Source organism: Macaca thibetana, chromosome 16, assembly GCF_024542745.1.
Source record: "Macaca thibetana thibetana isolate TM-01 chromosome 16, ASM2454274v1, whole genome shotgun sequence".
Lineage (NCBI taxonomy): Eukaryota > Metazoa > Chordata > Mammalia > Primates > Cercopithecidae > Macaca > Macaca thibetana.
In genome coordinates this window covers 20,421,439-20,445,064 of record NC_065593.1, presented here as the reverse complement: position 1 = coordinate 20,445,064, position 23,626 = coordinate 20,421,439, and the positions used below count along the sequence as shown (strand labels likewise).

Below are 23,626 nucleotides of genomic sequence, written 5' to 3'. Positions count from 1 at the left end.
GCTTTTTAATAGAGGAAATCGGCGAAGATGTTAGAACAACGTCTGGGGCACACACTCAGTGCTTTATAACAGAGGAAATCGGCGAAGATGTTAGAACAACGTCTGGGGCACACACTCAGTGCTTTATAACAGAGGAAATCGGCGAAGATGTTAGAACAACGTCTGGGGCACACACTCAGTGCTTTTTAATAGAGGAAATCGGCGAAGATGTTAGAACAACGTCTGGGGCACACACTCAGTGCTTTATAATAGAGGAAATCGGCGAAGATGTTAGAACAACGTCTGGGGCACACACTCAGTGCTTTATAATAGAGGAAATCGGCGAAGATGTTAGAACAACGTCTGGGGCACACACTCAGTGCTTTATAATAGAGGAAATCGGCGAAGATGTTAGAACAACGTCTGGGGCACACACTCAGTGCTTTATAATAGAGGAAATCGGCGAAGATGTTAGAACAACGTCTGGGGCACACACTCAGTGCTTTATAATAGAGGAAATCGGCGAAGATGTTAGAACAACGTCTGTGGCACACACTCAGTGCTTTATAATAGAGGAAATCGGCGAAGATGTTAGAACAACGTCTGGGGCACACACTCAGTGCTTTATAATAGAGGAAATCGGTGAAGATGTTAGAACCATGTCTGGGGCACACACTCAGTGCTTTATAATAGAGGAAATCGGTGAAGATGTTAGAACAATGTCTGGGGCACACACTCAGTGCTTTATAATAGAGGAAATCGGTGAAGATGTTAGAACCATGTCTGTGGCACACACTCAGTGCTTTGTAATAGAGGAAATCGGTGAAGATGTTAGAACAATGTCTGGGGCACACACTCAGTGCTTTGTAATAGAGGAAATCGGTGAAGATGTTAGAACAATGTCTGGGGCACACACTCAGTGCTTTATAACAGAGGAAATCGGTGAAGATGTTAGAACAATGTCTGGGGCACACACTCAGTGCTTTATAACAGAGGAAATCGGTGAAGATGTTAGAACAACGTCTGGGGCACACACTCAGTGCTTTATAACAGAGGAAATCGGTGAAGATGTTAGAACAACGTCTGGGGCACACACTCAGTGCTTTATAACAGAGGAAATCGGTGAAGATGTTAGAACAACGTCTGGGGCACACACTCAGTGCTTTATAACAGAGGAAATCGGTGAAGATGTTAGAACAACGTCTGGGGCACACACTCAGTGCTTTGTAATAGAGGAAATCGGTGAAGATGTTAGAACAACGTCTGGGGCACACACTCAGTGCTTTATAATAGAGGAAATCGGTGAAGATGTTAGAACAACGTCTGGGGCACACACTCAGTGCTTTATAATAGAGGAAATCGGTGAAGATGTTAGAACCATGTCTGTGGCACACACTCAGTGCTTTATAACAGAGGAAATCGGTGAAGATGTTAGAACAATGTCTGGGGCACACACTCAGTGCTTTATAATAGGGGAAATCGGTGAAGATGTTAGAACAATGTCTGGGGCACACACTCAGTGCTTTATAATAGAGGAAATCGGCGAAGATGTTAGAACAATGTCTGGGGCACACACTCATGCTTTATAACCTTGCGAGTTAGAGCGACTGAAGAGGAAGGAAGCCACAGCATCTGAGCTGCTCTGTGAAGAATGAACTGGATTTCACCGGGCAGGCCAGGAGTGGGATGGGGGAGGCATCCAAGAAAACAGCAAGAGACAGGCAGAGCCCAGTACAAGTTTTTCCACACGGTCAACTACAAAGCTCTGAGGACTGCTAGGGAGAGCACGGGAGCTGTGGGAGAGGGTGAGGCTGGAGCCCTGTGGGCTAACAAATAGGGCTCTAACTCCTGACATTGTGGCCACAAACTATTAGAAATGAGGCCAGACCTGGAAGCCCTGGGGACACAGTCTGGAAGGGGAAACAGACAAGAGCTAACCAGAATACAGGCAATGGCACCAAACAGAGATCTGCAGTGACCACTCACAGTGCGGGGAAGGCTTCTTAGAGGAGGTAACATTTTGAAAAGACAACGTGTACAGCTTACATTAGTACACAACCTCTTCGGAGAGAGAAGAAGGGAAGGGAATCCCAGGAGCAGGAGCCATCATGCTCAAAGGTTCCAAGGTTTGGCGATGGGCGACGTCTTTGGGGACCCTGGGAGTCGAACAGTGTGGCTAAGCAGAGCCTGCAAAGGTGAAGTTGCTAGAAGGCCAGGCGGGGCTTGGGGGTGGGGCTTGGGGGACGGGGCTTGGGGGGGCGGGGCTTGGGGGCAGGGCTTGGGGCGGGGCTTGGGGGCGGGGTGGCCTTGAAGCCCACCCCAGGGAGTTTGGGTTGGATCCACCCGTAATGACGGCTGGCCCACACGGCAGTGACGTGAACGACTGGTACCGTAGATAGGTTGTTCTGGGAGCCGTGGAGACAGGGTGAGCCTGGAAATTGGTGGACTCATTAAGGGGCTAGTGAAACAACAGTGCCCCACCTGATTAAATCCAATGAATGGGGGAATGAGAATGCCAAGGCTGCAGCTTGAATAGATGCGTCAGTGAGACCCTATTCACAACCAGAGCCTAAAACAACATGTAGAGCCAGTTAAAAGCTCTCATATGTGTTTAAAGAACACATTAATGAAAGAATGGGTAGACGGGCGGGGTGCGGTGGCTCACGCCCGTAATCCCAGTACTTTGGGAGGCCGAGGTGGGTGGATCATGAGGTCAGGAGTTCGAGATCAGCTTGGCCCACATGATGAAACCCCATCTCAACTAAAAATAACAAAATTAGCCGGGCGTGGTGGCGGGGTGCCTGTAATCCCAGCTACTGGGGAGGCTGAGGCAGGACAATCACTTGAACCTGGGAGGTGGAGGTTGCAGTGAGCCAAGATCGCACCATTGCACTCCAGCCTGGGCAACAAGAGAGAAACTCTGTCTCAAAAAAAAAAAAAAGAAAAAGAAAAAAGTAGACAGAGAAAGAGAAGGAGAGAACAAAGAGGAAGAAAAACTGGTGAAAAGTAGGGAAAGGAATCTCGGCTTTTTTGTTTTGGTTTGGGTTTTTTTTTTTTTTTTTTTTGAGACAGAGTCTCACTCTATCACCCAGCCTGGAGTGCAGTGGCATGATCTCGGCTCACTGCAGCCTCCGTCTCCCAGGTTCAAGCGATTCTCCTGCCTCAGTCTCCCAAGTAGCTCAGATTATAGGCGTCCACCACGCCAGGCTAATTTTTCAAGTTTTAGAAAAGACAGGGTCTCACCATGTTGGCCAGGCTGGTCTTGAACTCCTGACCTCAAATGATCCACTCACCTCAGCCTCCCAAAGTGCTGGGATTACAGGCGTGAGCCACTGCGTCCGACCAGAGTCTGGTTTTAAACCCATGGAGCTATAGTTCTCTGGCAAGCAGGGAAAGGACACAACTCGTGGACTGATGAGTAGGAGGGTCTAACACGAAGGCCTCTTGGGGACCCGCTGGGGGTTGGCGGGCGTCACCTTTCTGCATCCTGGGAGGAGAGCTGGTGGGAGGAGCTTTTCGGCAGGTGTCTCTTTCTAGCCTACGGCAAGGGGCAGCAACAAAAGACAGTTCAGAAGAGAGAACGTGGCTAAGTATGTGCGTTTCAAGCCAAAGGATTCTAGAAACTTCTGTCACAGGTATGGAATCCAACCACAGTGCCCACAGGTATGGAATCCAACCACAGGGCCCACAGGTACGGAATCCAACCACAATGCCCATGTGGTGAAGCCACTGCGCTGGTTCAAGCAGAAAGAGACGAACAAAATGACACTGAGCCCAGTTCATCCTGAAAGCAGAACCTCTGAGCCGTGTGGTTAAGAATGGAAATTCCAATTTTGAGTATCAAGCAAAGGTTTCTTCTGATGTCATGGCAAGCCTGTAATTCGAGGGAGGCCGAGACGGGCGGATGAGGTTTCATTAAAGGAATTTAAAATAAAAAACAAGAAAATTAGCCGGGCGAGGTGGCGGGTGAGATCACAGCAAATTTGAACCCGGGGGAGCGGAGCTTTTGAAAACTGCACTCCAGCCTGGGGCACAGATTGTTTCACAGTAAAGGGAAAAAAGGTCTTTATCCTTATTCAGGGCGTAATTCCTGATCCTGGTCCCTGGAGACAACACCCACCCTTGGGCAAATCATTCCTGGGGACGGAGGAGGGAGGGAACGTCTCTTTATTTCCTTGTATATAAAATACAAGAACTAAATAACTTGGATTAACGACCAGGGCTGGGGTTTATGATAAGACTGTGATTAGGACCACATAAAAGGAGAAAACGTCTTAATAAGAACTGCTTTGTGGCCGGTTTGAGCCTTTCTTAGTAAACTAATAAGTTACAATTTTCCTGGAGAGAAAATCTTGGAAATGACCCATTTCCCCAACAGGACATCATTTCCTGTAATTCACATGTGGTCAAGTTAAAAAAGATCGTTTGAACCTAGCTTAGCCAGACCAGGGAGAACATTAAAAATAAGTGTTTATTTTTCTGATTAAAGCCAAACAATGAGACTCAAAACAGGCCACAGAAAACCCACAGAACCTTCCAAGTTCCCCTGAGCTGACACATCGAAGGACATCTACTCACAGGGGAAAGCAGCAGGGGTACCGGCCTTCTCCTACGGGGCAGGGCTGGAGATCTGTCAGTCAAATTCCTTGTCCATATTTAGGAGCAGAGCTTCCTTTCGGCCAAAAGAGTAAGTTGACTGTGAAGGACAGATACTTCCAGGCAGACACTAAATACAGCAGTTGGTGTGATAACAGGACAGATGAAAATGGAAGGTCTCCTCTGAGAATCCCACAGCCTGGGCCAGGGCTCCAAGGGGCTGACTGGCTCCTGTGGTTCAAATCTCTGCAAACGTCTTCCTCCCTCCTACCCCATCTACGGCAGATAGCTGAGCCCTGGCCAGGGCCCCGGGAGCGGACACTCAACAAGCAGATATGAACAGACACTTCCAGAAAGTAGACAGGTGGACAGCCAGTAAGAATATGCAAAGGTGTCATCAAGGAAATGTAAATCAAAACTATTTCACACTGACTAGAATGGCAAAAGTGAAGAAAGACCCACAATATTAAATGCTGGTGAGGACATGGAGCAAGGGTGACTCTCGCACACCGCTGGTGGGGACGTAAATGGTGCAAAACTTTGTTGTTCTTGTTGTTTGAGACAGGGTCTCATTGTTACCCAGACTGGAGTGCAGTGGTGCGATCTCAGCTTGCTGCAGCCTCAACACCCCAGCTTCCCGGGTAAAGCTGGGATTACAGACACACACCACCACACTCTAAAATTTTCTGTTGAGATGGGGTTTCCCCTTGTTGCTCAGGCCAGTCTCAAGCTCCTGGGCTCAAGCAATCTGCCTGCCTTGGCCTCCCAAAGTGCTGGGATTACAGGCGTGAGCCACCGTGCCTGGTCAGTATAACCACTTTGAAGAATTGTTTGGTCCGTCTTATGAAGGTGAAAGTACATTTACCCGATAATCTCCTCAGTATTCTACTGCCCAGTATTCCTACTTATCAGTATTTACCCAAGATAATTTTTTTAAGTCCATAAAAATGTTTGTTTATAACAGCCTTCCCCCACCCCAAACTGACAACAACTCACATCCATCGTTGGAAGAATGGAAACACTGTGACAAGATGCTCATCCAAGAGGACACTTCTCAGCAATAAGAAGGAACAAACTGATCTACGCAGAAACAAGGATAAGCCTCACAATGATGCTGAGCAAATGAAGCCTGACACCGAATAACACTGACTGTGTGATTCCATTTCCATGACGTTCTACAGGCAACACTAAATTACAGCCACAGAAAACCAAGGCGACGGGTGGGAGGGGGAGTTCCCGGAGAGGCCCAGCAGGGAGACTCTGCAGGGAGATGGAAACGTTCTGGGTCTTGTTTGGATAATTGCTCATATCGGTATAACAGTTGTTCAAACACATTGAGCTGGGTACTTAAGAGCCATGAATTTTATTGTATTAAATTAAACCTAAACAAAACAAACCTCATATCAAAAAGAGAGAGAAAAAACATAATTTGTCTTCATCTCCTCTAGAGCCAGGTAACCAAGAATTCCACCGTGAGCACAGGGTGCTGCCTCCTGAGCACGGCCACCTTCCCACAAGTGACCACCCCCCCTCCCTCCCTCCCTGCCTTTCTCTGCCATGGTTCCCTGTCACCATGAATGGAACCAACTGCCCTCCACTCAGTGTCCCAAAATCAGAAACCTGGCAGCCCTTTCACATGCTTCTCTCTTCCTCACGTCTGCTCAGTTCCTAGACAGTTCCTGAATGAGGCGGAGTCCTTCCCGGTCTCCACCCCAACTGCCTCAATGGCAGGGGTTTCTTTTTTTTTTTTTTTTTTTTTTTTTTTTTTTTGAGACGGAGTCTCGCTCTGTCGCCCAGGCTGGAATGCAGTGGCGCGATCTCGGCTCACTGCAAGCTCCGCCTCCCGGGTTCACGCCATTCTCCTGCCTCAGCCTCCCGAGTAGCTGGGACTACAGGCGCCCGCCACCGCGCCCGGCTAATTTTTTGTATTTTTAGTAGAGACGGGGTTTCACCGTGGTCTCGATCTCCTAACCTCGTGATCCGCCCGCCTCGGCCTCCCAAAGTGCTGGGATTACAGGCGTGAGCCACCGCGCCCGGCCTATGGCAGGGGTTTCTTTTGTTTGTTTTGGTTTGGTTTTGAGACGCAGTCTCTCTCTCTTGCCCAGGCTGGAGTGCAGTGGCGCGATCTCATCTCACTACAACCTCTGTCTCCTGGGTTCAAGCGATTCTCCTGCTTGGGCCATCCAAGTAGCTGGGATTACAGACGTGAGCCACCATGCCTGGCTAATTTTTGTATTTTTAGTAGACACGGGGTTTCACCATGTTGGCCAGGCTGGTCTGGAACTCCTGACCTCAGGTGATCTGTTCACCTCGGCCTCCCAAAGTGCTGGGATTACAGGCGTGAGCCCCTATCTCTACTAAAAGATAAAAATAAAACTTGGGGCCGGGCATGGTGGCTCACGCCTGTAATCCCAGCACTTTGGGAGGCCGAGGCGGGTAGATCACGAGGTCAGGAGTTCAAGACCAGACTGGCCAACATAGTGAAACCTTGTCTCTACTAAAAATACAAAAATTAGCTGGGCATGGTGGCGGGTGCCTGTAATTCCAGCTATTCAGGAAGCTGAGGCAGGAGAATTGCTTGAAGCTGGGAGGCGGAGGTTGCAGTGAGACGAGATCTCGCTACTGCACTCCAGCCTGGGTGACAGAGCCAAGACTCCATCTCAAAAATAAATAAATAAATAAATAAATAAATAAATAAATAAATAAAAATAAATAAAACTTGGCTGTGTAGGCCAGGCACAGTGGCTCACGCCTGTAATCCCAGCACTTTGGGAGGCCAAGGTGGGTGGATCACGAGGTCAGGAGATCGACACCATCCTGGCTAACACGGTGAAACCCCGTCTCTACTAAAAATACAAAAAACTAGCCAGGCGAGGTGGCGGGCGCCTGTGGTCCCAGCAACTTGGGAGGCTGAGGCAGGAGAATGGCGTGAACCCGGGAGGCGGAGCTTGCAGTGAGCTGAGATCGCGCCACTGCACTCCAGCCTGGGTGACAGAGCGAGACTCCGTCTCAAAAAAAAAACAAAAAAAACTTGGCTGTGTGTAGTGGCGTGCACCTGGAGGCCTGGCTACTTGGGAGGCTACACCTGGCCAACTTCGTATTTTTGAATAGTAAGGAAAAAAAAAAAAACACACCAGGGCCTTGTTTCCTATGTCTCCTGCCCATTCCTTCTCTCTCCACAACAACTAACTCGGAGCAACAGGGTCAATCAGGCCAGGAAGGGAACGGCGGGGGGAAGACGATGCTGACTCTCTCTTACTGAATCTTAGTTTCTGAGACATGGAAACCCCTGTTCACAGAGGCCCCTCTTTTCTCCCCCCACCCCGCCCCCGCCGAGAACCCCCAGCAGAAGCTGCTCACTGGCTGTTGTCAAAGTAGCCCTTTGTTCTTGGAGTTGAACCAGCACAGGCCTCAAATTTCCATCCACAGCTCCAAACCCCTCCCACATCACCTCCACGACCTCAGGCTAAGGAAAGAAAGAAGCTGGCCAAAAACATCCCAGGCTAAGAAGCCAAAGCTCCTCCCAAGAGAGATGACCTCGAAGGGGACCCTCCCGTCTCCTCTCCATGAAGCCAGGTTGGTGCTGGGAGGGCAGAAATGCCCAGAAAGAAAAGCACCGAGGAAGGCTCACAGGACAAGGACTTCAAGGGTCACGGTCCCATATCGTACAGAAGTGGGGGGCAGCAAAGACGCAAGATCTAAAGACAGACTTGCAGGCCCAGGCATGGTGCTCACGCCTGTAATCCCAATCAGTGTGGGAGGCCCAGGTGTGCGGATGACCAGAGGTCAGCAGTTTGAGGCCAGCCTGAGCAACATATGCAGCCCCTTCTCTACCAAAAGATAAAAATAAAACGTGGCTGTGTGTAGTGGGCCGTGTGCAGCGGGCCCTCTGTAGTGGGCCCTGTGTGGGCTGTGGGTAGCGGGCCCTGTGTAGCGGGCTCTGTGCAGCCGGCCGTGTGTAGCGGGCTCTGTGTAGCGGGCGGTGTGTAGCAGGCCCTGTGCAGCGGGCCCTGTGCAGCGGGCCGTGTGTAGCAGGCTCTGTGTAGCCGGCCATGAGTAGCGGGCCGTGGGCAGCAGGCCGTGTGCAGCGGGCCCTGTGCAGGGGGCCCTGTGTAGCGGGCGGTGTGCAGCGGGCTCTGTGTAGCGGGCCATGTGTAGTGGGCTCTGCTCTGTGTAGGGGGCCTGTGCAGCGGGCCATGTGTAGTGGGCTCTGCTCTGTGTAGGCGGCCCTGTGCAGCGGGCTCTGTGCAGCGGGCCCTGTGTAGCGGGCGGTGTGCAGCGGGCCCTGTGCAGGGGGCCCTGTGTAGCGGGCGGTGTGCAGCGGGCTCTGTGTAGCGGGCCATGTGTAGTGGGCTCTGCTCTGTGTAGGGGGCCTGTGCAGCGGGCCGTGTGTAGTGGGCTCTGCTCTGTGTAGGGGGCCGTGTGCAGCGGGCTCTGTGCAGCGGGCTCTGTGTAGCGGGCCATGTGTAGTGGGCTCTGCTCTGTGTAGCGGGCCGTGTATAGCCGGCGGTGTGTAGCGGGCCATGTGTAGCAGGCTCTGTGCAGTGGGCCCTGTGTAGTGGTGTGCACTTGGAGTCCTAGCTACTTGGGGGGCTGAAGTGGGAGGATCCCTTGAACACAGAAGTTTGAGGTGACAGTGAGCTATGATTGCACCACTGGACTCCAGCCTGGGCAACACAGCGAGACCCTGTCTCTAAAAAACAATAATAATGTCAAAAAACAGAGAGATCAGGGGAACTGCGGATGATGATGGCAAGGCATCGCCAGAGCGAGTCAGGGAAGTGTGTCTGGCACTGTCCAGGGGAAGGACAACACTCTGATGGCCACAGGAGAAGGGCAGCTGGGCCGGGGACAGGCTGGGATGGATCCTCCTCCATTCTCTCCCCATCCACCTGACTTTCTAGAACACCTTCTGGGCCCTCGTTTGCTTCTCTAGCCACCCAGCAGGGAAGTGCCGTGTCTTGAATGGGGAACCCAAATGTTCAGAAACTAGAACAGGGACGGATGGTCCCTCAGGAATTAATAAGCAAACTGGAGCTGAAGACTGATCCCAAGTGTCTCAACAGCTCTGGATGTCCCAATAAAACATGTTTCTAGAATGTGAACAGTTTTGAAACATCTGTATTCCAATCACCAATCCAGAACTCGGGGGCCAAAGGAAGTGTGGGTTTTCTCCCAAACAAAGATTTAGCTGAGGACACAGCAGAATGACCCAGGTGTGAATGAAAGAAGAGTCTGGCCTGAGGCATCCTGTGACCCTGCCATCTCTCTTAGGGAGAAGAGGGACATCTAAGGCCAAGCGGAGCTGAGTCAGGCCTCCTGGGTGGGATGAGACGATATGAGAGAGAGGTCCAGGAAAGGGTCTCGTTCAGACTGACATGTCCCATCATCGGTCAAGGTTTGGATGGAGACTAACAAGACTTAAGATGCGTGGCCGGGCACGGTGGCTCACACCTGTCATCCCAGCACTTTGGGAGGCCGAGGCGGGCAGATCACAAGGTCAGAAGTTTGAGACCAGCCTGGTCAACACGGTGAAACCCCATCTCTACTAAAAATATAAAAATTAGCCGGGCGTGGTGCAGGCACCTGTCATCCCAGCTACTCGGGAGGCTGAGGCAGGAGAATCACTTGAATCCGGGAGGCGGAGTTTGCAATGAGCTGAGATTGCACCACTGCACTCCAGCTTGGGCGACAAGAGTGAGACGCTGTCTCAAAAAAAAAAAAAAGAAAAAAGAAAAAAGAATCAGAAGAGTTCAGGATTTTATCGTCCGTCTCCTACGTCTAGTCTTTCATTTCTCACAATCGTTTCTTAGCCAGGAATCACTTCTTCAAGTAAATGGCTGCTTCCTTTTCTTTGTGCACATGCCCCCCTCTAAAGAAAGGCTCCATGCCCACCTGGGGCTGTGCTACTCGCTTTTAATGCTCCTCAGAAAATTCTCTACAAAGGCTCCAAACGCAGCTCAAAACCCTGGCATGGAACCACAAGAAAGGCACAGAGAGGCAGGGGCGAGGTGGGGCCCATCAGAAACCGAAGGCTGTGTGTTAGGATCCACCCCATTCTGACCGCGGTGCCGGGTCCCTCCACCGAAGCAGCTCTCAGGTCCCAAGTGTTAGCAGCATGGATTTCAGTCAGGAAAACTACGCAAGGATATGTTCTTAGACAGAATCTCTCCAACATTATTCTTGGCTCTGCTGACATAGTTTTGGCTTTAAAAAATCAATAAATTAAGCAAGCAGAAGGTTCTCTAACATCCAGGCTGGACTAAAGGGTTTTGCTCTTACTGAGCCAAAGGGAATACTTAGTCCAAGAGACGTAAGACAAATTCTGCTGGATACCTGACACTCGCTCATGATTCTTCCCTGCAAGGCCAGCAGCACACAGCGAGGCTTCCCTCCATTAGAGCCAACACTGTCGGCCAGTGCGGGGGCTCACGCAGGGAATTCCAGCACTTTGGGAGGCTGAGGCAGGTGGATCACTTGAGGTCAGGAGTTCGAGACCAGCCTGGTCAATATGGTGAAACCCCGTCTTTACTAAACATACAACAATTAGCCAGGTGTCGTGGCACACGCCTGTAATCCCAGCTACTTGGGAGGCTGAGGCAGGAGAACTGCATGAGTCCAGGACTTCAAGACCAGTCTGGGCAACATAGCAAGAATGCATCTCTATAAAATAAAATTTAAAAGGCCAGGCACAGTGGCTCACGCCTGTAATCCCAGCACCTTGGGAGGCTGAGCAGGTGGATCACCTGAGGTCAGGAGTTTGAGACCAGCCTGGCCAACATGGTGAAACCCTGTCTCCACTAAAAATACAAAAATTAGCGAGGCATGGTGATACACACCTATAATCTCAGCTACTTGGGAGGCTGAGGCAGGAGAATCCCTTGAACCCGGGAGGTGGAGGTTGCAGTGAGCCAAGATCGTGCCACTGCACTTCAGCCTGGGCGAGAGAGCGAGACTCCGTCTCTAAAAAATATATATATAATAACAATAATACCTCTCACTGGATGGTTGGAATTCCAACCTAACGCAAAAAGAGGAAGGCTTTGATCTCATTCTATTGTTTATCCTAACATTTTTGCCTGACAATCTGGATAAAACAAACTTTTATTTTATTTTTTATTTATTTATTTTTTCAGACCCAGGCTGGAGTGCAGTGGTGCGATCATGGCTGCGCCTCAACCTCCTGGGCTCAAGCAATCCGCCCACCTCTGCCTCCCAAGTAGCTGGGATTACAAGGCATGCACCACCACACTTGGCTAATTTTTGTAATTTTTTTTTTTCTGTAGAGATGGGGTCTCGCCATGTTGCCCAGGCTGGTCTCAAACTCCTGGCCTCAACCAATCCACCCGCCTCAACCTTCCAAAGTGCTGGGATTACAGGCGTGAGCCGCCGCGCCTGGCCTCCATCTTTTATCTGGTGGGAGCTCTGTAAATCCATGCTAGCTGACCGGCCAGTCCTCTCCCAGGCAAGTGGCCACAGCGACGAAGGTTTGATGGAGGTGCAGGGGGAGGATGTGTGGACAACGTACAGTCACAAGGCAGTGTCCGATTCCGTGAGCATGACAGGGGAAGCTGCCGTTCAAAAGCTCTTGTCACCAAAGTCAAGAATACCTTCTTCTGCACCACATTCTCGGAGACTTTGCAAATCCCGGGCACTTTCAGGCCTTCGCTCCCTCCTCTAAAACCCCACAGCTCACTCCACCCCAGAGGCCAAGAAAAGAGTCCATTTTATTTGTCAGAACTAGCCATAAGGTAAACAAATACAAAGAAAGCGTGTACTCGCCAATTAGACAGGAACGCAGGCTTCTGGCGGCGGCATGACCCCGTTTTTCCGCTCACTCCACGCCAGTGAACCACCGCCACTGAGCTGGCCCCTGTGGCTTGAGGGGGAAAAAAGAGAAAGGCTTTCCACGTGTTTCTACACGCCTTTCCACCTCCTTTTTCCTAAGAAAAAAGCAGAATTCCATTTCACCCAATTCCCATTCGATGGAAAAGAAGAACAGAGCGGCAAGGACGTGGGTTTCAGTGTCACAGAGGCCTGAGTTTCAACCCTCGGTTCCATGACAAGCCATTAGCCATGAGGTTCATCAAGTCCACCGGACCTCTCCAAGCCTCAGCTCCCTCGTGTGTAGAACAGAGAGGTCTGGAACTGCCACACAGGTCACGGATGAGAAGCGTGCCCGGTACAGCACACGCTCAGGAGTGTTCCTGTTCCTCAACTTGGGTTCCTACAACACGGAGGAGGTGCAGGTACCGCACAGGGTACAGAGAGGGACAGACGCCAGAGTTTAAGGCACTTCTAATGCAGGTACCGCACAGGGTACAGAGAGGGACAGACGCCAGAGTTTAAGGCACTTCTAATGCAATAAAAAGGAAAATCTGTATCTTACAGCAGGACTAAGTTCCACAAAATTAGTTTTAATGTATAATCCTTATTTCTTTGAGACAGGATCTGGCTCTGTTACTCAGGCTGGAGTGCAGTGGTGTAAGCACAGCTCACTGCAGACTCGACATCCTGGGTTCAAGCGATCCTTCCACCTCAGCCTCCTGAGTAGCTGGGACCACAGGCGTGCGCCACAAAATTACCACTCCCGGCTAATTTTAAAAATTATTCTGTAGAGATGGGATCTCACTGTGTTACCCAGTCTGGCAGAGAAATCCTAGGCTCAAAGGATCTGGCCACCTTGGCCTCCCAAAGTCCTGGGATGACAGACATGAGCCACCACACCTGGTCTCAGCAAGGTTTTTTTTTTTTTTTTTTTTTTTTTTTTTTGAGACGGAGTCTTGCTCTGTAGCCTGGGCTGGAGTGCAATGGCGCGATCTCGGCTCACTGCAAGCTCCGCCTCCCGGGTTCCCGCCATTCTCCTGCCTCAGCCTCCCGAGTAGCTGGGACTACAGGCGCCGCCACCACGCCCGGCCAATTTTTTTGTATTTTTAGTGGAGACGGGGTTTCATTGTGTTAGCCAGGATGGTCTCGATCTCCTGACCTCGTGATCCGCCCGTCTCGGCCTCCCAAAGTGCTGGGATTACAGGCTTGAGCCACCGCGCCCGGCCAAGGTTTTTTTTTTCTCCCTTTTTTTTTTTATTATTATACTTTATGTTCTAGGGTACATGTGCACAATGTGCAGGTTTGTTACATATGTCTACATGTGCCATGCTGGTGTGCTGTACCCATTAACTCATCATTTACATTAGGTATCTCTCCTAATGCTCTCCCTCCCAAGGTTTTTTGACTTCAAGAAAACGAGGGTGCTCTTAGGTCTTCAGACAACTGCTATTATCAATCACAGCAAAAAGTAAAATTTAAAAAAAATACAGCTGGGATGTGAGAGGACTTTCTAGATGCATCGGAACTTACATAAAGATTGACAGAGGACAGACGCCGTGGCTCGCACCTGTAATCCCAGCACTTTGGGAGGCCAAGGCAGGTGGATCACCTGAAGTTAGAAGTTCAAGACCAGCCTGGCCAACATGGAGAAACCCCGAATCTACTAAAAATACAAAAATTAGCTGGACATGGTGGCGGGCACCTGTAATCCCAGCTACCCAGGAGGCTGAGGCAGGAGAATTGCTTGAACCCGGGAGGTGGAGGTTGCTGTGAGCTGAGCTCGCACCACTGCACTCCAGCCTGGGCGACGAGAGCAAAACTCCATCTCAAAAAAAAAAAAAAAAAAAAAAGATTGATGGAGCCACTTGAAACATCTGACTCAGAAGAAACAAGAAGCAGAATGCTGGGGGTTCTAAGCCTCAGTGCACAAAGAGAAAGAGACTAAGGTTTGTGGTTAACAGATGGATTGTGGTTAGGCAACAGGTTCAAATCTCAGCTTCACCACCTGCCAGCTATGTGACACTTGGCTTCTCAGGAGGATTAAATGAGAAGATAGAGCAGGAAGCCCAGCGCCTGCACATGCCATGTGCTTAATAAGTGACGAAGTTACTTTTGTTGCAACATACTGAAAAGCTCTAAGCCCTGATACATGTAGTGATTCTGCATCGGAGCCAAAAAGAGCATAGGAAGGTAGAAATGAATGAGAAATGCAGAGAGACTGGCCGGTCATGGTGGTTCACACCTTTCATCCTAGCACTTTGGGAAGCCAAGGCAGGTGGATCACCTGAGGTCAGGAGTTCAAGACCAGCCTGGCCAACATGGCAAAACCCTGTCTCCACTAAAATACAAACATTAGCCAGGAGTAGTGGCGTGTGCCTGTAATCCCAGCTACTCGAGAGGCTGAGGCAGGAGAATCGCTTGAACCCAGGAGGTGGAAGTTGCAGTGAGTCCAGATTGTGCCACTGCCCTCCAGTCTGAGCAACAGAGCAAGACTGTGAAAAGAAAGAAAAGAGAAAGAGAGAGAAAGAGAGAGAGAGTGAGAGAGAGAGAGAGAAAGAAGAAGGAGAAGGAGAAGGAGAAGAGAAGAAAAGGCAAGGGAAGGGAAAAGCAAGGAAAGAAAGAAAGAAAAATGCAGACAGATTAATTCTTGGCTGTTGCAGAATGCAAAATGAGGATAGACACCCAAGTTTCAAGTTTAAGGCTGTGGGTATTTTGGAGCCTGGTGAAAAGCAAAGCACTGCCACGTTTTCCCTTCGCTCCCCTGACCTGCCATAGATCACGTACCCCCACTCACAAAGAGCACACACCCAGTGTCCCATCCCTCTCACCGGGATGGAGAAAGATGCCCAAATCCCAAGGTCCAAACTTCTGAAAAAACTGAATTCAACACAACAAAAGCCAACACTTCATGGGTAAAGGATCTTAATTAAACAGTGTCAAGCATGCCAACGTGAACTCTGTGTTTGGACCTACTCATTATGAAATAAACTTAAGAACAAATCCCATCTAAGAACAGGAAAAAAACCCAGCAACTCTCATGCACATCAAATGCTGTTCTCAATGATCCTTTTCCCTCCGAACGTGACAAAGTGCCAGCAGGTGGGAGATAATTAAAGTTTGAATAAAATTTGTTTTACATGCCTCAGTTTGAACACTGTTGCTCCGCAAAGCTTTCCCGCTCCAGCCCAAACATGCACCCACAAAGAAAGAGTTTTTTCTTTTTTTTTTTTTTCTTTTCTTTTTTTTTTAGACGGCGTCTTGCTCTGCCACCCAGGCTGGAGTGCGGTGGCGTGATCTCGGCTCACTGCAAGCTCCGCCTCCCGGGTTCACACCATTCTCCTGCCTCAGTCTCCCGAGTAGCTGGGATTACAGGTGCCGCCACCACACCCGGCTAATTTTTTGTATTTTTAGTAGAGACGGGGTTTCACCGTGTTGGCCAGGATGGTTTTGATCTCCTGACCTCATGATCTGCCTGCCTCAGCCTCCCAAAGTGCTGGGATTACAGGCGTGAGCCACGGCGCCTAGACAAGAGTTTTTTCAAAATAGTATCTTTTCTGGATTTTTCTGGTTACATCTGGGGCTTTATGACTTCAGACAGATAGGGTGGAGGAGGTAATTTATGAAAAGGAACATCGCTCTTGATCCCTATTTACATTCCATAAGGGAGTGAATATGGCTTTTGGATTCTCCTCCCAGGCCTCTCAGGGGAATAGAATCCTTGCTCCTATTTGATGAGATTTATGGGGCAATGAGGTCTGTGGGGCTGATGCTACGCCACCTGCTTCACGAATACGGCCCCTCCATTTGCAAAGTGCTGACTTGGAACATTTGTATTTTTCCCTTACAAATCTATCTATCTATCTGTCTGTCTGTCTGTCTGTCTGTCCATCCATCCATCTCACTCTGTTGCCCAGGCTGTTACGCAGTGACATGATCACAGCTCACTGCAACCTTGACTTCCTGAGCTCAGGCGATCCTCCTCAGCCTCCCGAATGGCTGGGAACACAGCTGTGTGCCACCATGCCCAGTTAATTTTTTGTAGAAATGAGGTCTCATTGTATTGCTGAGGCTGGTCTCAAACTCCTGAGCTCAAGCGATCCTCCCACCTTGGCCTCCCAAAGCGCTGGGATTACAGGCATGAGCCACTGCGTCCGGCCTCAATCTCTCATCTTTATAAGGAGTCATCTTATGGCTTTCCATCCCATTCACACACACTTAGCATCCATATCTGCCTTTAATAAAAGGTCATAATACAGCCCTGGCATCACAAAAGCTAACCAGAGAACACTGAGGAGATCAGCTCATGAAGATGCTCTGTCTACAATGAGACTAGGACAACTGTCTTCAGAAAAGGAAACTGAGGCAGTGAGCGGCTACGATGTTTCGACACAGGGGACCTCAATCCAAGACTTGGCACTTTTAGTTCCATCACAGGTACATCAGGGACCGCACTTAGTTAGGGAGTAACCTAAGCTAACCCCACCATGCACACCCCAACAAGGAGCCTAAGCTAACCCCACCATGCACAGCCCAACAAGGAACCTAAGCTAACCCCACCACGCATAGCCCAACAAGGAGCCTAAGCTAACCCCACCATGCACAACCCAACAAGGAACCTAAGCTAACCCCACCACGCACAGCCCAACAAGGAACCTAAGCTAACCCCACCACGCACAGCCCAACAAGGAACCTAAGCTAACCCCACCATGCACAACCCAGCAAAGATCCTGACCTAACCCCACCATGCACAACCCAACAACGAGCCTAAGCTAACCCCACCATGCACAGCCCAACAAGGAACCTAAGCTAACCCCACCACGCATAGCCCAACAAGGAGCCTAAGCTAACCCCACCATGCACAACCCAACAAGGAACCTAAGCTAACCCCACCATGCACAGCCCAACAAGGAACCTAAGCTAACCCCACCACGCACAGCCCAACAAGGAACCTAAGCTAACCCCACCATGCACAACCCAGCAAAGATCCTGACCTAACCCCACCATGCACAACCCAACAAGGAGCCTAAGCTAACCCTACCATGCACAGCCCAACAAGGAACCTAAGCTAACCCCACCATGCACAGCCCAACAAGGAGCCTAAGCTAACCTCACCATGCACAACTCAACAAGGAACCTAAGCTAACCCCACCATGCACAGCCCAACAACGAGCCTAAGCTAACCCCACCATGCACAACCCAACAAGGAACCGAAGCAAACCCCACCACGCACAGCCCAACAAGGAACCTAAGCTAACCCCACCATGCACAGCCTAACAATTAGAATTTAGGGCATTTTAATTGGACTGAGACCTCAGGGTTTGAATTTAAGAAGGTGAGAGTTACAGGAATGTGTGTGTAGGGATTATGGCTGGAACGCCGCCTCTCACTTACAGTTGACCGTCTTCTCAGGACTCTCCAAATCCACCTGGTATCTCTCTTCTCCTGCACTGCCACGTCACCCCTCATCCAAACACCAGGTTTCCAGCACTGGAGCCTCACAAGCTCCATTCCCACCCACAAGACACTCACAAATGCACCTGGCAAGTCAGTGTCTGTATAGCAGGTCTCACGGTCTCACCACTGCTGACACTTTGCTGGGAAGGGGCGGGTCGGGGGGGGCTGTTTTGCACATTGTAGAATGTTCATTGGTGTCCCAGGAAATGCCAGTAATGCCCGCTTAGTGACGATCGAAAACGGTGCCAGAAGCCCAGGAGACTTTGAGAGCAGTGAAACGACTCTGTCTGATCCCATTCTGATGGATGCCTGTCATTCATTATGCACTCACCAAAATAGTGTCCAACATGTGGATGCATGTCATTCGTGATGCATTCATCAAAACAAACAGTGCCCAACACAGCAATAAACCCTAAGATAAGCTATGAACTTCAGTTAATAACAATGTATCCATATCAGCCCCGCAGTTGTAACGAATGTAGTGCACGAATGCAAGATGGTAACAACAGCAGGAATACCCGGAGGGCAACGGAGGGGTATCTGTGAACTCTGTACTTCCTACTCAGTTTTTCTGAAAACCTAAAACTGTTCTATGAAACAAAGTCTATCAATTAAAAATTAAAAGTCTCCAGACATTTGCCTATGTCCCTAAAGGGCAAAGCTGTTCGCTTGGCTGCTGCAGAGGGGAGGAATACACCGATGCAGCCCAAGTCCCCAGCAGGGCAACACTCTGGTTACTTTCACGAGTCAATCAGTGCAGTTGTGTCAGGCCACGTTCCTGGAGGGAGGCTGGAAAAGGTGAGCTTTCTGAGCCTGCGTGCGTGGGTTATGGAGACTCCTCTGGCGGATAATCTTATTAGGGGAGAAAGCATGGAACCCAGTCTCAGGAAACCCCAGGCAGAGGCTAGAGAGAGGGGCCTAATCCTTCCGTCCCAGCTTCAAAGACAGCACCTTGGTCGCTATATTCAGTCTGGTAAGAACGCCCTCCTTGGTTTTTCGTTTTTCAAAAATTATCTCCATCGCTCAGTAGCCTGAGATAGCAATGGAAAGAAGGCCTGGCCTTCAAAAAAGCCAGAAGAAGCATCTCAACACCCGGAACCTGGGGGTCCTGCCAGGGGCAGCCTCTGCAGCTCTGCTGCTGGTGTCTGCAGGCACGGGCGGAGACATGATGGAGGTGCCCCGGTCCCGAGCTTTGCTAAGCTGGCTGCTAAAATACCTACTTCCAGCTGAATGCATAATTGAGATGTGACTGCGTCAAGTTTAAATCCACCTGGCTTTAGCCATTTGCACGGCCGAAACGTGGGTACACCCAGGTCCCCGCCGGCGGCCATCGCAATTTCCCTGGAATCCTGGCTCTCCCTGATTGCCTTTCTCTCTCATCCCTTCCTTTCACCCCTTCTCTTTTTTTTTTTTTTTTTTTTTTTTTTGAGACTGAGTCTCGCTCTGTCACCCAGGCTGGAGTGCAGTGGCGCAATCTCGGCTCACTGCAATCTCCACCTCCCAAGTTCAAGTGATTCTCCTGCCTTAGCCTCCTAAGTAGCTGAGATTACAGGCACCTGCTACCATGCCCAGTTGATTTTTGTATTTTTAGTAGAGACAGGGTTTCGCCATGTTGCTCAGGCTGGTCTCGAACTCCTGACCTCAAGTGATCTGCCTGCCTCAGCCTCCCAACGTGCTAGGTCTACAGGCGTGAACCATTGCACCCGGCCCACCCCTTCTCTTTACAGTTCATCTTCTCTAATGGAGAGAGGAAGAAAAGAGGGAACCCAAAGAAGCAAGAAAATGAGAGATGATCACACATAAACGACCATGGGGACTGGGGCCATGGTAAAGCTAGGTATGGGGACAAACAGAATTCAGTAACCTTCTAAAGCTGCTACAATAATACTTTCCAGGTTAAAAAGACCTAATCTTTCCCAACATCGTAAATTCTTCTCAATAATGTAATATCTTCCAAGGTGAATCTTATAATAAAATGGGCTTTACAAAGTGTTGATGGGCTGGGGGCAGTGGCTCACACCTGTAATCCCAATGCTTTGGGAGGCTGAGGTGGGGAGGATTATTTGAGGCCAAGAGTTCAAGACCAGCCTGGGCAACATAGCAAGGCTCTATCTCTACAAAAAAATTAAACAGGCTGGGCACGGTGGCTCATGCCTGTAATCCCAGCACTTTGGGAGGCTGAGGCAGGTGGATCACCTGAGGTCGGGAATTAAAGACCAGCCTGACCAACAAGGAGAAACCCTGTCCCTACTAAAAATACAAAAAATTAGCCGGGTATGGTGGCGCATGCCTGTAATTCTAGCTACTTGGGAGGCTGAGGCAGGAGAATCACTTGAACCCAGGAGGCGGAGGTTGCGGTGAGCCGAGATTGTGTCGTTGCACTCCAGCCTGGGCAACAAGAGCGAAACTCCGTCTCTAAATAAATAAATACATACATAAATACATAAATAAATAAATAAGCAAGGCATGGTGGCGTGTGCCTGTCGTCCTAACTACTTGGGAGGCAGAGGTGGATTATTTTGAGTGCAGGAGTTTGAGGTGACAATGAGCTATGATCATGCCACGGCACACCAGCCTGGGCAACACAGCAAGACCCTGTGTCTAAAAGACAAGAATAATAATTTTTTAAAAAAGTAGAACTGTTCCCATACCTCTCCGTGTTCGTGGGAGGATTAAGCTGGCTCATGTATATACGGCACTTAACATGTTGCCTCACACACCGTACAAACTTACCAGACGTTTTTAACTATTGTATTTGTGTTTCCACTTCACTTTAAACTAAAATATAAACACTTATTAAACTATCCAGCTCTCCCACTTCTCATCTTGCTAACCCCAGCCCAGGGAAGTTTTTGTGGAATTGACAGACGACATCTGTTTTTCCAGAGTTGTTTCTGGTAATAGAACCTTCTCCTCGAGTTCAAAGCTTCCCTAAATTCTCTACCAAGAGACACTTGAGCCTCTGTAGCTCTCAAAGATGCTAAAATGGACCACGCGGTCCTGACCACCCACCTCTGGCCACTCAACAAACTCACCCTACTTCTCAGTTCCTATCACACACAATATTCTTTTTCTTTTTTTTTTCCCAAGCCAGTCCCCTCCTAGGCCTGTTTCGACGACGCCTCTCCTAGGAAAGGCCCTGCGGCAGATACCGGTTCTGTAATGGAAACTCAGGCGTGCCTAACAATAGTGCCACCGTCACACACACGTGAGCTTTCATGACCGCCAGGGACTAGCAACCCACGGCTGCCGTGCCCAGGAAACACTTTTTCCTGGGGTGAAAGAAAACGACGTTCAGCTCCTGGCAGGTCCCAGGCAAGTCCGAGCCAGGCTCACGGGGATGGAGAATGCTCTGTCCCGGGAAAGGGAGGCAGAGGTAAGGGCTGCTCCCACCCTCCAGCGACCCAGATGGGAAAGGCAGTTGGGTGAGAATCAACACGACAGCGGAGACGCGAGGCTTCTTCCCAGCGTCGCTGAAACAAAGCCACTGTAGCTGCCCCTCACTGCTTACAGGACAATCAATTAGTAAGACGGATCTCATGATTAATAGAAAACTCAATTTCTTCTTGAAAGCCCGTTCTAGGGTGGGGTGCATCCTTATCACATCAGTCAGATGTCAAAAGGCAATCACGTAAATTGAACAAGGGAAGGAAAATGCCAGACGGCCTCATTGACGTCCGGCATCTTCCGCTATTATTGAAAGGAAATTGAGAAATTACAGACAGTACCGCCTATTAGCTTCAATGCCCTGTCCCAGGGCGATCCGCAAAGATTTCCTCGCTGTGCTGTCAAGTCTGGGTTAATTGAATTCTCAGTCCAGCAGTTTTTTTTTTTTTTTTTTTTCTTTTCTTTTTGAGATGGAATCTCGCTCTGCTGCCCAGGCTGGAGCGCACTGGCGTGATCTTGGCTCACTGCAACCTCTGCCTCCCGGGTTCACGCAATTCTCCACAATGTCTCACACCTGTAATCCCAGCACCCTGCCTGGAACACCTTTGATTCCATCTTCACCTACTAACTCCTACTCTGCTGTCAGGAACTCGTCCGGACGCCACCTCCTGGGAGAAACTCCTCTGAGGCCAGGCGCAATGTCTCACACCTGTAATCCCAGCACTTTGGGAGGCCAAGGTGGGAGGATCACTTGAGGCCAGGAGTTCAAGACCAGGCTAGGTAAGATGGAGAAATCTCATCTTTACAAAAACACAAAAATTAGCCAGGCCGGTACTACACGCCTGTAGTTCCAAGCTGAGGTGGGAGGATTGCTTGAACCCGGGAGGTCGAGGCTGCAGTGAGCCATGATGGGGTCCAGCCTGGGTGACACAACAGACCCTGTCTCAAAAAAACAAAACAAAAAAACTACCCCAGAGTCATTTCCTCCTATCCCCTCTCCCCAGAAAAGGACAGGGCTGGGATTCTGCCTCTGGGCATGCTTTTCTTTTCCTTTTCTTTTCTTTTTTTTTTTTTTTTTTTGAGACAGAGTCTCGTTCTGTGGCCCATGCTGGAGTGCAGTGGTGCGATCTCAGTTCACTGCAAGCTCCGCCTCCTGGGTTCAAGCGATTCTCCTGCCTCAGCCTCCCAAGTAGCTGGAACTACAGGCACCTGCCACCACGCCCGGATAATTTTTGTATTTTCAGTAGAGATGGGGTTTCACCATGTTGCTCAGGCTAGTCTCAAACTCCTGACCTCAGGTGATCCAGCCGCCTCGGCCTCCCAAAGTGCTGGGATTACAGGCCTCAGTGAGCCACGGCGCCTGGCCTGTGCATGCTTTTCTTACAGCACCTTCTATGTTAACAGTATTGTAACTGTCTCCTTACTTCGCTTAATACTCCATCTATCCATCCATTAATTCCACAAATATTGACATGCTGGGTACAAAAAATAAGACCCTGAGAGAGACACCTGGATGCCTGCTCTCCTGGGCTCATATTCTCGTGAGGGTGGACGATCAATAAGCAACAAAAATCAACAAAAGATCGCAGATACTAGTGAGAGTTGCAAAGAAGACACAGCTTGCTTCTCTCTCCCGCAAGGAGACTTAGCTCCTTGAGGGCAAAGCCTGATTCATTCATGATTGTATCTTCAGGAATTGGCACTGAGCCTTAAAAAACAAAACCAAGGATTCCACACTTTTCTCCTTTCTCTCCTCTCTGTTACGGAGATTTAAGTACAGCCTTTCTTTCCTGGGAGATAATAAAATAAGCTTCCTGAAGGGAGGATCTTGCCCAGCTGATAAATTTTACAAGCCGGGGGCAGTGGTGCACACATGTAGTCCCAGCTACGAGGGAGGACGAGGCAGAAGGATCACTTGAGCCCAGGAGTTCGAGGCTGCAGTGAGCCGTGATCATGTCATCGCAACCCAGTCTGAGTAACAGAGCGAGACTCTGTCTCTAAATTAATTATTTTTACAAAAGAAGTCAAAGGGCTTTGTTAAAGTAAATGATATCCTCAAGCTACAGAGTGTAACACTAAAACTTTTCTGAGGGCCAGGCGAGCCTGTAATCCCAGCACTGTGGGAGGCCGAGGCGGGCAGATCACCTGAGGTCAGGATATCGAGACCAGCCTGGCCAACATGGAGAAATCCAGTCTCTACTAAAAATACAAAAATTAGCCAGGCGTGGTGGCTGGTGCCTGTAATCCCAGCTACTCAGGAGGCTGAGGCAGGAGAATCACTTGAACCTAGAGGCAGAGGTTGCAGTGAGCCAAGATTGTGCCATTGCACTCCATCCTGGGCAACAGAGCAAAACTCCGTCTCAAAACAAAAAAACAAAACAAA

The 23,626-nt window shown here is 49.7% G+C and overlaps 1 protein-coding gene and 1 long non-coding RNA gene across 3 annotated transcripts in view; both read right to left on the bottom strand.

Moving 5' to 3' along the window:
• NXN (nucleoredoxin) overlaps positions 1 to 23,626 on the bottom strand; it is a 177,359-nt gene that overhangs the window by 68,684 nt on the left and 85,049 nt on the right. The window lies entirely within an intron of this gene.
• Positions 15,795 to 17,379, bottom strand: LOC126938906 (uncharacterized). 2 transcript variants are annotated; one of them, XR_007720222.1, is made up of 3 exons: positions 17,315 to 17,379; positions 17,019 to 17,092; positions 15,795 to 16,981 (listed from the first exon to the last, which is right to left on the bottom strand). It is a non-coding gene; the product is annotated as an uncharacterized LOC126938906 (long non-coding RNA). The 2 variants fall into 2 exon arrangements; XR_007720221.1 differs by lacking the exon at positions 17,315 to 17,379 and adding an exon at positions 17,204 to 17,307.